Source organism: Miscanthus floridulus, chromosome 11, assembly GCF_019320115.1.
Source record: "Miscanthus floridulus cultivar M001 chromosome 11, ASM1932011v1, whole genome shotgun sequence".
Classification (NCBI taxonomy): domain Eukaryota; kingdom Viridiplantae; phylum Streptophyta; class Magnoliopsida; order Poales; family Poaceae; genus Miscanthus; species Miscanthus floridulus.
The window spans coordinates 89,323,062-89,333,619 of record NC_089590.1 but is presented as its reverse complement, the minus strand read 5'-3'; the positions used below and the strand labels follow the sequence as shown (position 1 = coordinate 89,333,619).

The window sequence follows — 10,558 nt, the reverse complement described above, 5'->3', positions numbered from 1 at the left end:
ATGCATTAAAAGAATACTAAAACCTGGATGTTCTGAATGTTGTGGGAGGACAACACCAGAATCTATAAATGAAAGGTAATTTGAAGAACCTTGGTGGCCTGTTGAGAACAAATCATGCAGAACTGTTCGTCTAGATGAAAGTTCTTTTTCCATGAAAGCTCTCAGGCTTCTAATATGCATTTTATTTATAGTTTATACATAGAAAAAAAAAACTAATAAAACAGCATCGACAAACTGAACTTGCCCTATCTTGACCAGTAAACCACATGCTACCAGACCTGTAATTCAGTTCATGAATTACAAAGAGTTCTTTTTTTAAAAAGGTTAAACTGGATTTCATTTCATTGAAGGCATAGTGAAAAGATGGGGCTAAACATTCACATTTGGGAATTTTGAAGTGCTCTTTGCATATTACGTTGCAAAGAGCGCAGCCATGCTTGAAATGAGTACAGACTACAGACAAGGCCGTGTTTCCTTGTCTAGCTTGCCTGACAGGCAATACAAAGGAGTTGAACCTTACTGAGTTACTGTGAGACACATTAAACTAGAGGTACTTGATTTGCATACAAATCATTGATCTACTAATAGGCAATGGCACCTTCTGTCCAGTGGTCACCACCAAATTTATCAAGTCATGAAACTTGCATGCAGAATTCTCCAGCAAAACATATCAGAAAGATAAAAACTGATTAAAGCATAAGGATGTCACCAATTGCCATTTGCAAATATTCTTCTATTCATGGATAAAGAACCCCTCAGAAACGGATGCCATAATATGGCATTCCACATCAGGATACTCCTTCATAATGCTGCAGATCTTCTCGTAGCCATTGTTACTTGGTGAGATGTCATCAGAAATAGTCATTGTCAATCTCCGAAGCACTGTTGCACATCGGAGTGTGCCTTTTAGGAAATCAACTTCATCATCTTCACCTTGCAGGCCATGAATTTCAACGACTTCAAGATTAAACAAAGAGACATCTTCACTTCTCCAGTTGATAGGATGTTCACAAGGACAATTTACTGGGCACGGCACTCGTACCTGAAAGAAAACTGGAGTACAGGATCAACAACCGGAATACATAACTAAAGGACAATTCACTGCTATCGAAACTCAGTAGCCAACCAGAATACATAAGTACAGGATCAACAATCGAATGATTACCTTTGTCACGTTTTAGGACCACCTTAAGTCTTTGCATAATTGGTTGAGTCCGAAGCAGACACAACATCATTGGTCCAAAAGCATGCCCCTCTATTTCGAGATCCAGCTCTAAAACAGTAAAAACAGCCACTGGAAGATGAGCTATCAGTTGTGTAATGCTCCATTCTGCATCCAGAAGACCATTTGACTGCATTCAACAAAGTGAGTGTCCAATGTTATCGACAGAGGAAATTTTCATCACATGGAGAAAACCATTTGGCTGCATATAATAACATAAATAATTTCGGTATAAAAGTTTGGAAGAGAAGCGTAGAAAAGTAGCATACGCACATTAGCAGAACTCATTATGGTTAGCGAGACGACATGAAATTCATCTAGCTCACGCTCCCTTATGCTCACGAGGCGCCATATCTGTCCGAACCCAACAGTAACGCACGAATAAGAGCAACCCCATCTGAGTTTCTTCACCATTGGGGCCGAGAAGGACAAGCCGAAGCCTTTGGCAATATCGACCTCCAATGTCACCTCCTTAAGCACTGGGGTCGTGATGTCAATGCGGCAGATGTCATGGATATTTATCTCCAAGCTGAACTCCTCAAGCGACGGCGAGTGAACAATCACCGTGTCAGCATGTTTGAGATCGCTGACGTTCAGGATGTTCAGGATGCGCAGACATGGGCAGATGGGGAGCAGGGCGCCAAGGTCGATGCAGCACGATTGCAGGTGAAGGCTCTTGAGTGCAGTGAACTCACCGGACTGTGGCAAAGTAATTGGGAGGCTGCCCATCAACTCAAGACTAAGGTAGGAGGTGCGCTCGAAGCAAGGAAGCTCGACGGCGTAGTCTTTTATGGGGTGGATCATCACAGAGATGATGAGTTTCTCTGGCAACACAAGTGCAGCGGAGCGGAGAAGCAAGGATACGTCCCCACCCCAGTCTTCTTCCATCCAGCCCGTCGAGGACGACAAATTGATGTCAATGAGGTCCACCGAGGAACGGGTGATCCCAGAGAGCGCTGACACGACAAGGAGAGGGTTGGCGCACCAGAACGTGAGCTCAGGAAGCTCAGTCCAGAGGTCGCGCCAGCCGCGGGATACCGCTCCGGCGCATGCAGCTTCAGCGACGGACCTGATATGGACGAGAATCTCAAGGAGTAGGTCCTCAGGGAGGCTGTTGATCCTGTCCTAAGCTTTGCTGAGACCGGCGGCGATGGCCACCTCCTTGCTGCTCCGAAGGTGGGTACATTATGTTGGCCCCTGATCTTCGTGAGCCGATCGTTCACCGGCGTTTGCCAGAAGTAAAGAAGAGATGAAGAATAGAGCCTAAACACAGCATAAGCACGAGCGTTGGTCGGAGTTCTACAGAAGAGATGGTAAAACTGAACTCGCTCTCTTTACTGAGTTGCAGTGAGAAACTATAAATACAACTCTACTCATCTAATCATAGTACCAGACATGTTAGACTGTCATGTTGCTATAGTGACTAGATGTGACAGTAGGGCTGATTTTGGCGTCTGCCTCTGTTGTGGCTACAGTGCGGCAGGAAAGCCTTTCGACGTCTGTCCCTGCCGCGGCTACAGTGCAGCAGCAGGAAGCTCTTTCAGACGGCCTACCACATCCTCAATGGTGAGGATGGACAAGTCCAGCATTGTTTCTATGCAGAGAGCGATCTGGATGTACTTCACCGGCATAGAGTGAAGGTACTTGGAGACCGCTTCTTCATCCGGGCAGCCCACTCCTCCTTTGTCAGCAGCAGCTTGCCGCTGTCCATCGTTGCTGTGGCCTGCTCCATGCGCTCGTCGACATACACGCCGACAAAGAGCTCCTCCTTCCCCGTCGCCGCATGTAGAGCACGTGCTCGGTTGTGCACCGCTTGAACTCAAGCTCGCCCAACGTGGCGTCAAGCTTGCTGTTCCACGCTCGCGGGGCCTGCTACAGCCCGTAGAGCGCCTTGCGCAGTTAGAGCACCCTGTGCTTCGCTCCCTTGATGGTGAAACCTAGAGGTTGCCTGACGAAGACTGTCTCCGCTAGCTCACCGTTGAGGAAGACCGATTTTACGTTCAGGTGATGGACGCGCCAGTCCTTCGCTGTTGCCAAAGCCAGCAGCAGTTAGATAGACTCCATGCGCGCTGTCGGCGTAAAGACTTCCTCAAAGTCGATGCCCTCGCGCTGGACAAAGCTTTAGGCGACGAGGCGTGCCTTGTGCTTGACAATGGCACCGCGCTCGTCCCGTTTGACCTTGTACATCCACTTCAGGTTGATCGGACGACATCCTGAAGGTGGATTGATGAGCTCCCAAGTCTCATTTTCCTTAATCGTCTTCATCTCCTCCAGCATCGTCCGTCGCTAATTTGTATCGTGCTCGGCCAGCACGAACATGGGTGGTTCCTCTACACTGACGAGAAGCAGCTCTGGGTCATTGAGCAGCCGACCTGTCAGGCCCGAGGACCCTGTGCCGCCGACGATGTCATCCACCCTACGGAACCGCACCTCCTCACCGTCGTGGAAGGCATCCACAAACTCGATGATATCGTTTGGAGGTGAGGCGAACTCGATCGATGTTGATAGAGTTTCCTGTTGAAAGGATCTAACAATGCCTAGAGGGGGGGGGTGAATAGGTGTATCTAAAAATTAACTACAAATGCTAAGTTCAAATTTGTCAGTCAATGTCGAAAGTTCTGGTGTTTGGGTCGGAACTCCTGACGCCGTCAGAAGTTCCGGCACAAACGTTAGCAGTCTCGACGCCTACGTGAACTACAAAAGCAGTGCCAAATTTAACTTTACGGATAAATAATCTTACAATCCTACTTCCTAGTGGTTTGGTGAAGATGTTGGGTCACTCCCTTGATGCGGTAATGCCTCCAAACCGCAGATCGAGTCTAAACCCTAAAATAAAGTTTGGGAGAGAAAGAGACAAACAAATACAAGTAATCTCTAGCAATCACAACAACAAGCACATGAGACACAAGGATTTATCCCGAGGTTCGGCAACCACACAAAGAAGCTCCTACGTCCTCATTGTTGAGGTGACCACCAAGGTCAGAGTCTCTTCCACCTCCTTGCCTCTCTCAAAGCGACCACAATGGTCACTTGAGCTTTCCACTAAGAAATCAAAGGGTAATACAAACTTCCCAAGGCTCTTCCACAAGATGGAAGCTCTTGGGCAACGCCTAGCCAGCTAGGGGCAAAGCCCCAAGAGTAATAGACGCAAAATCAACTGGCTTGATGAAAAAATCAAGTGCTCAAGCTTACCAAAGTGACTCTCTTACTTAATCCACTCTCCTTTCACTTAAAACCCTAAGGGAATCATAGATTGGAGCAAAGGAGGGAGGAGAGGGATGCCTTTCTTGCTTGGGGGCTGTTGGGACAAAGTTAGGTCAGCTGTGAATGAGTCCATAACTGTTAGAAGTGAAGAGAGAGATATTTATACTCTTAGTAGAAATCTAACCCATCAGATCTACATCGGAAGTTTCGACGCAGATCTTAGGACTTCCGACGTTAACATAAAGCACTATTCACACAGGGTCAGAAGTCCGCGTGTGCAAGTCAATGTCGAAACTCCCGACAAACATCGGGACTTCTAACGGTCGGAACTTCCAACGTACGTTGGGACTTTTGACGTGCGCAGTCAGTCAACCAGTAAAGCTCTAGGTGTCGGGACTCCCGACAAGGTCCGGGACTCCCGACAAGGTCTAGGACTTTCAACGAGCGTAGACAGCCAGCCAACAGAACCACAACTGTCAGGACTTCCGGCTTGGGTCGAGACTTTCGACTGTCGGGAGTTTCGACTCATGTCAGAACTTTCGACATCCACAGTCACCGCGTAGGCTAAGTGACTGGGAGTCAGAACTTCCGGCATGAGTCGTGACTTCCAACGGTCGGGAGTTCCGACTTACATCAGGACTTCCAACACCGACAATCATAAAAAATAATCTACGTGCTCGTGGAGTGCTAGAGTGTCTCTCTTTTGATTTTTATGCTTGAGCAATCTATCTTTCTCAGACCAACTAAGTTTGCCTCCATCTTTATAGTACGGCGGATTCTAAACTCAAAAACAAAAATAAAACCTTTGGAGAGCGTTTTGAGTTTGTCCACCATTACAACTTCAAGAATTAAGGGATACCATTTCATCTTTATCAACTCTTTAAATCTTCATGGGACTAATAGCTGTGACAAATCTCATTAAGATCACATTAGTCCCTAACTTGGATATCATCAATACACCAAAACCCACATAGGGAGCAAATGCACTTTCACCTATTCCACCAGAGTGGTCGGCACAACACCTAGAGTGCTCGGCACCCTGGCTAAAGTGCTCGGTACTACTCCTGGACCGCTTGTCACCACTCCTAGAGTGATTGGCACCACTGCAGGAGTGCTCGGCATCAGTCTTGGAGTGGTCAGCACCACTGCAAGACCTCTCAGCTCCGCTACAGGAGTGTTCAGCACCCATCCTGGAGTGGTCAGCACCACTACAGGACCGCTCAACACCACTCTTAGAGTGCTCGACACCCCTCCCGGAGTGCTCGGCACTGCCCCAAGAGTGCTCAGCTCTATTGTTGGAGTGGTCAGCACCTTCTCTCTAACATCTCCACCACCGTGGATGACCAAGTGCTCGAGGACGAAGATACTGGTGAAGCCGCCAGCTTTCCCCATGCTTGGACTGTCCCAGTCCTAGGCTACCTTCTCGACGAACATGATGTCGTGCGAGACAACCACCTTACCTCTTGTTAGGGTTATGAGGATGCTACGCTACCGGGAAAACAAAGATTTCGACCTCATAAACTAGGATCTACTGCTAGTTATAGATCATGGGATTACCACTAGACACGTAGGTGCAGCGGAAGCGACTCGATGTAGTCGAACACGTCGTAGCAGTGTCGTGCAGTTGCAAGGTCATTCGTCCGTCCGTCCCCTTCGTGCGGTTCATCCTTGTGCTCCAGATGCAGCACCTCCGAGGTATCCACATGTATAGGGAGGAAGCGTCGCACCTCTAGACTGCTTGGTTCACGAGGAGCAGCAGGCGTGGGCGTAGGATGGGCAGCGGTGGTAGCGTCTGCCAAAAGGCGTGGGATTACTTAGCCCCGTTGCCCACCCCACATATTTATAGGCGTCCCTAATGAGCTCCTAAGTTGGAGGCCCATTAGTAACCCTAAGCCTTGTCTAACTCGGATCCAATCCGAATTATGCTTCCAGCCCCTTAAGCGTGTGACCCTATGGGTTCACGCACACATAGACATGGCCTGAGTACTCCTACTCGGCCATTAGTTGATAGCGGCCTCTAGCAAGGCATGTCAACTCCTATGTGTACGCAAAGATCATATCAGACAAACCACCATAAAACCACATACTTGTTATTCCCTTGCCTCACGATATTTGGTCCAACTCATAGGTTAACACTTAACCCAAGCACGGCCATGTATTTCTTGATCTAATCATTAGAGTGATCCAGTGATATCTCTCTCATATATAGAGGGGCAAGTTCCATCTTGATTGTCTATGTCTCATAGCATGTTTTCCGGCAAACCCAAAAACCACCTTTATAACTACCCTGTTACAGAGTAGCGTTTGATAGTCCCTAAGTAGGTCGTTTCACATCTTGAATACATACAACAATCTTAGGTCTAAGGACATAACGTACATGATGTGAATAGAGATAATAACAACATCTCATGTTGGGTCAGTCCAGCCCCATGTCATACATGTGCCCACATTATTAGTTTGACATCTCCATGTCTATGACTTGTGAAACATAGTCATCAACTAATAATGTGCTGATCCATTATTCATGTGTATCCTCATACGAACTCTGACCAGGGACAACATTAGAATAACCATACAAGTAAAAGAGTTTCATAAACAATTCACATAATTGCTAATCGATATAGGTTATCTTTAATGGAAATTCAATGAACTCATAATATATCATGGATACAAGGCAATATAATCATCTCTATGATTATCTCTAGGGCATACTCCCAACACCTCCATGTGGGTCATAGAGCCGGTACGCCTTGGTACCTTCCTGGTAGCCTAGGACCACCATTGGTGTGCTCCAGTCCTCCAGCTTGGTGAGGACTGGCTTCGTCTTCCTGATGTGGCCGATGTAGCCAAATGTCTAGAGGAAGGACATGCTTGGCTTGCGCCCATACCAAGCTTCAAATGGCGTCTTGCCCTTTAGGGCCTTGGTGGGCGTGCGGTTGAGGATGAACACCACTGTGGTGACCGCCTCACCCTAGAACCTTGTCGGCATGCTCTTGGCCTTCATCATGGATCGAGCCATGCCGACCACCATTTGATTCCACCGCTCCACCATGCCATTCTGCTATGGTAAGTATGACATGGTGTGGTGTCGCACCACACCTAGATCCATGTAGTACATAGCGAACTCAACCTAAGTGAATTCACCACCGCGACCAGTCTGCAGCACGCGTAGCTTCTTGCCGCTCTCCACCTCCACGCGTGCCTTGAACTTCTTGATCGCCTCTGCCACCTCATCCTTGCTCGTTAGGAGTTGCAATTATCCACAGCAGAAGTGAAAGCTCTAGTTTGGTTTTGGTGAATTGATGAAACCCTAAGTGCTAACCTAGTTTATCAAGTGATCATGAGATAGGTAGCACACTCCAAGTAGCAAAGCAAACAAAGATCATAACATGATGATGGTGATGATCAAGTACTTAGACTTGGAAAGGAGAAAAAGAAAAACAAAAAGCTCAAGGCAAAGGTATATTTTGTAGAAGCTATTTTGTTTTGGTGATCAAGACACTTAGAGTATGATCACATTTAGGTTTGATAGTCATACTATTAAGAGGGGTGAAACTCGTATCAGAATACAGTTATCAAAGTGCCACTAGATGCTCTAACTTATTGCATATGCATTTAGGATCTAGTGGAGTGCTAACACCCTTGAAAATGTTTGTGAAAATATGCTAACACATGTGCACAAGGTGATACACTTGGTGGTTGGCACATTTGATCAAGGGTGGTGAAGTTTAGGTGCAAGGGTAAGAAACTCCATCGGCGGAGTGTCCGCTTGTAGAGTGTGGACAGTCCGACGGTGCCACCGGCACCCTAGACAGAAAAGACGGAGGTCACTGTAAGTGACCAGACGCTAGCCTCGGTTGGACCGGAGTGTCCGATCAGTGGCAGTAGAGGACGTGCGTTTTGGTCTCATGACCGGACGCTGGGTCTGAAAGCACCAGACGCTGGCTGCTTATGTCCGATCGGACTGGTAAGACGGCACAATGCCTAGGGTTAACCACCAGACGCTGGACTGTGTCCGGTCAAGGTGGACCAGACATGTTCGGTCGAAGAAATACGCCTCGGGGAGCTTACTGGAAACGATCAAACGCTGGGGCCTCAGTGTCCGGTCAGTTTTGCCAGAGCGTCCGATCAGCTTCGTGGCCGTTGAAATCTAACGAACAACGTTTGAAGCTAGTGACGCATGGCGTCCATCAGTGGACCAGACACTGAGTCCAGGGTCTGGTTAGAGTGCAGTGTACCCAGTAAAGGGGTACAACGGCTCTATTTCGTGGGGGCATCTATTTAAGCCCCATGGCCGGCTGTGGCTCACATATTTGGCCATTTTCATTAACATAGCAACCTTGTGAGCTTAGCCAAAGCCCTCCCACTCATCTCCATCATTGATTTATCATCATAGTGAGATTGTGAGTGATCCAAGTGCATTGCTTGAGTGATTGCATCTAGAGGCACTTGGTGTTCGTGTTTCGCTATGGATTTCGCTTGTTACTCTTGGTGGTTGCCGCCACCTAGACGGCTTGGAGCAGCAAGGATCGTTGAGTGGAGGTGGTGATTGTCTTCGGCTCCGATCATGGTGATTGTGAGGGGTTCTTGACCTTTCCCTGGTGGAGCGCCAAAAGGTACTCTAGTGGATTGCTCGTGGCTTGTGTGATCCTCATCTTATGTTGGTTGTGCAGCACCCTATTGAGGGTTTGGCGTGTGAAGCCAATTAGCGCGTGAACCTCCAAGTGAGTGAATCGCCACAACGAGGAGTAGCTTGCCAGCAAGCAAGTGAACCTCAGTAAAAATCATTGTGTTCATCATTTGATTCCGAGGTGATTGGTCTCCATTATAATTCTCTCTTGTGATTGATTGGCTCCTTCCTCTACATGACGGTATAACCTCCTTGATCACTCTCCTTACATTACCGCAAAGTAGTTGTCAAGCTCTTTAGTGTAACTAGTTATGAGAGCTTGTTTGCTTGATTGGTGTAGCTCTTTAGTTAGTCTTTGAGAGCACACTAACATAGGGTAGTGTCTTTGCTATTGTGTGAATAGACACTATCTAAACTAGAATTGTGGTAGGTGGCTTGCATTTTAAGTAGGCTAGCGCAACATTCGCTTCCCCTCATAATTGTCTAACCGTTTTGTTAAGTGTTGTTGTAGAAATTTTATTAGGCTATTCACCCCCCTCTCTAGCCATTAGGACCTTTCAAGAAGGAAATACCACTGACCACCATTTGTGCCTGGCGCGATTGGCCCACAGAGATCACCATGGATGAGCTTGAGAGCATCCGCCGCGCGATACTTGGCCACCTTTGAGAACGGTAGCCTCCTCTACTTCCTGGCTAGGCAGCTGTCACATAGCTCACCTATGTACGACATTGCTATCAGGAGAGTGGTATCATCATCCTCATCAGCCTACACTAAATGAGCCTCAGCCTTCTTCTTCTGCTTATGATTTGAGCACTCCTGTGCCTAATGGCCCGTCTTCCTGTAGCACCGACAGGCGTTGGGGTCGACCTTCTTCTTCTTCTTCTTCTTCGAAGAAGAAGCCTTGAAAACAGCGCTTGCCATCACCACCACGGCTAGAGGAGGCTTCCCCAGACTTCTTCATCTGGACAGCCCACTCCTCCTCTGTCAGCAATAGGGAGCCCTTTCGATGCCTGCCCTTGCCACACGTTCAGACCTAGGGGAGCAACAGATTACTTTATAATTCTTCCCCTAATCCTACTGCTAACCCTAGAACCTCTACTATGCCAATCATCTTCTTCAGCTCTGTGAACCGAAGATGGCCTAGCAGCTTGGTGAGGACGTCTGTGAGTTGTCAACCAGTTTTGACGAACTCGATAACGATCTGCCCTCCATCGACACAGTCCCTAAGGAAGTGAAACTTGATGTCGATGTGCTTGCTCCGGTCATGGAGAACTAGATTCTTTGTGAGGGTGATGGCGGGCTGGTTGTCAACCATTAGTGCTGGTGGGTGAGCTTCACACCGGTCAGCTTTCCCAGTAGCTGGCGCAGCCACATAGCTTGGCACACTGCTGTGGCTGTCGCCATGTACTCTGCCTCGCACGTGGATAATGCCACAACCTTCTGTTTCAACGACAGCCATGAGATTGGAGCCGACCCAAGAAAGACGAGCATGCTAGGGGTG

At 47.8% G+C, this 10,558-nt stretch overlaps 1 pseudogene; it reads right to left on the bottom strand.

Annotated features, from left to right (window-relative positions):
- Positions 1 to 733: 733 nt before the first annotated feature.
- LOC136492416 (FBD-associated F-box protein At2g26860-like) lies at positions 734 to 2,933 on the bottom strand (annotated as a pseudogene).
- Positions 2,934 to 10,558: the final 7,625 nt, after the last annotated feature.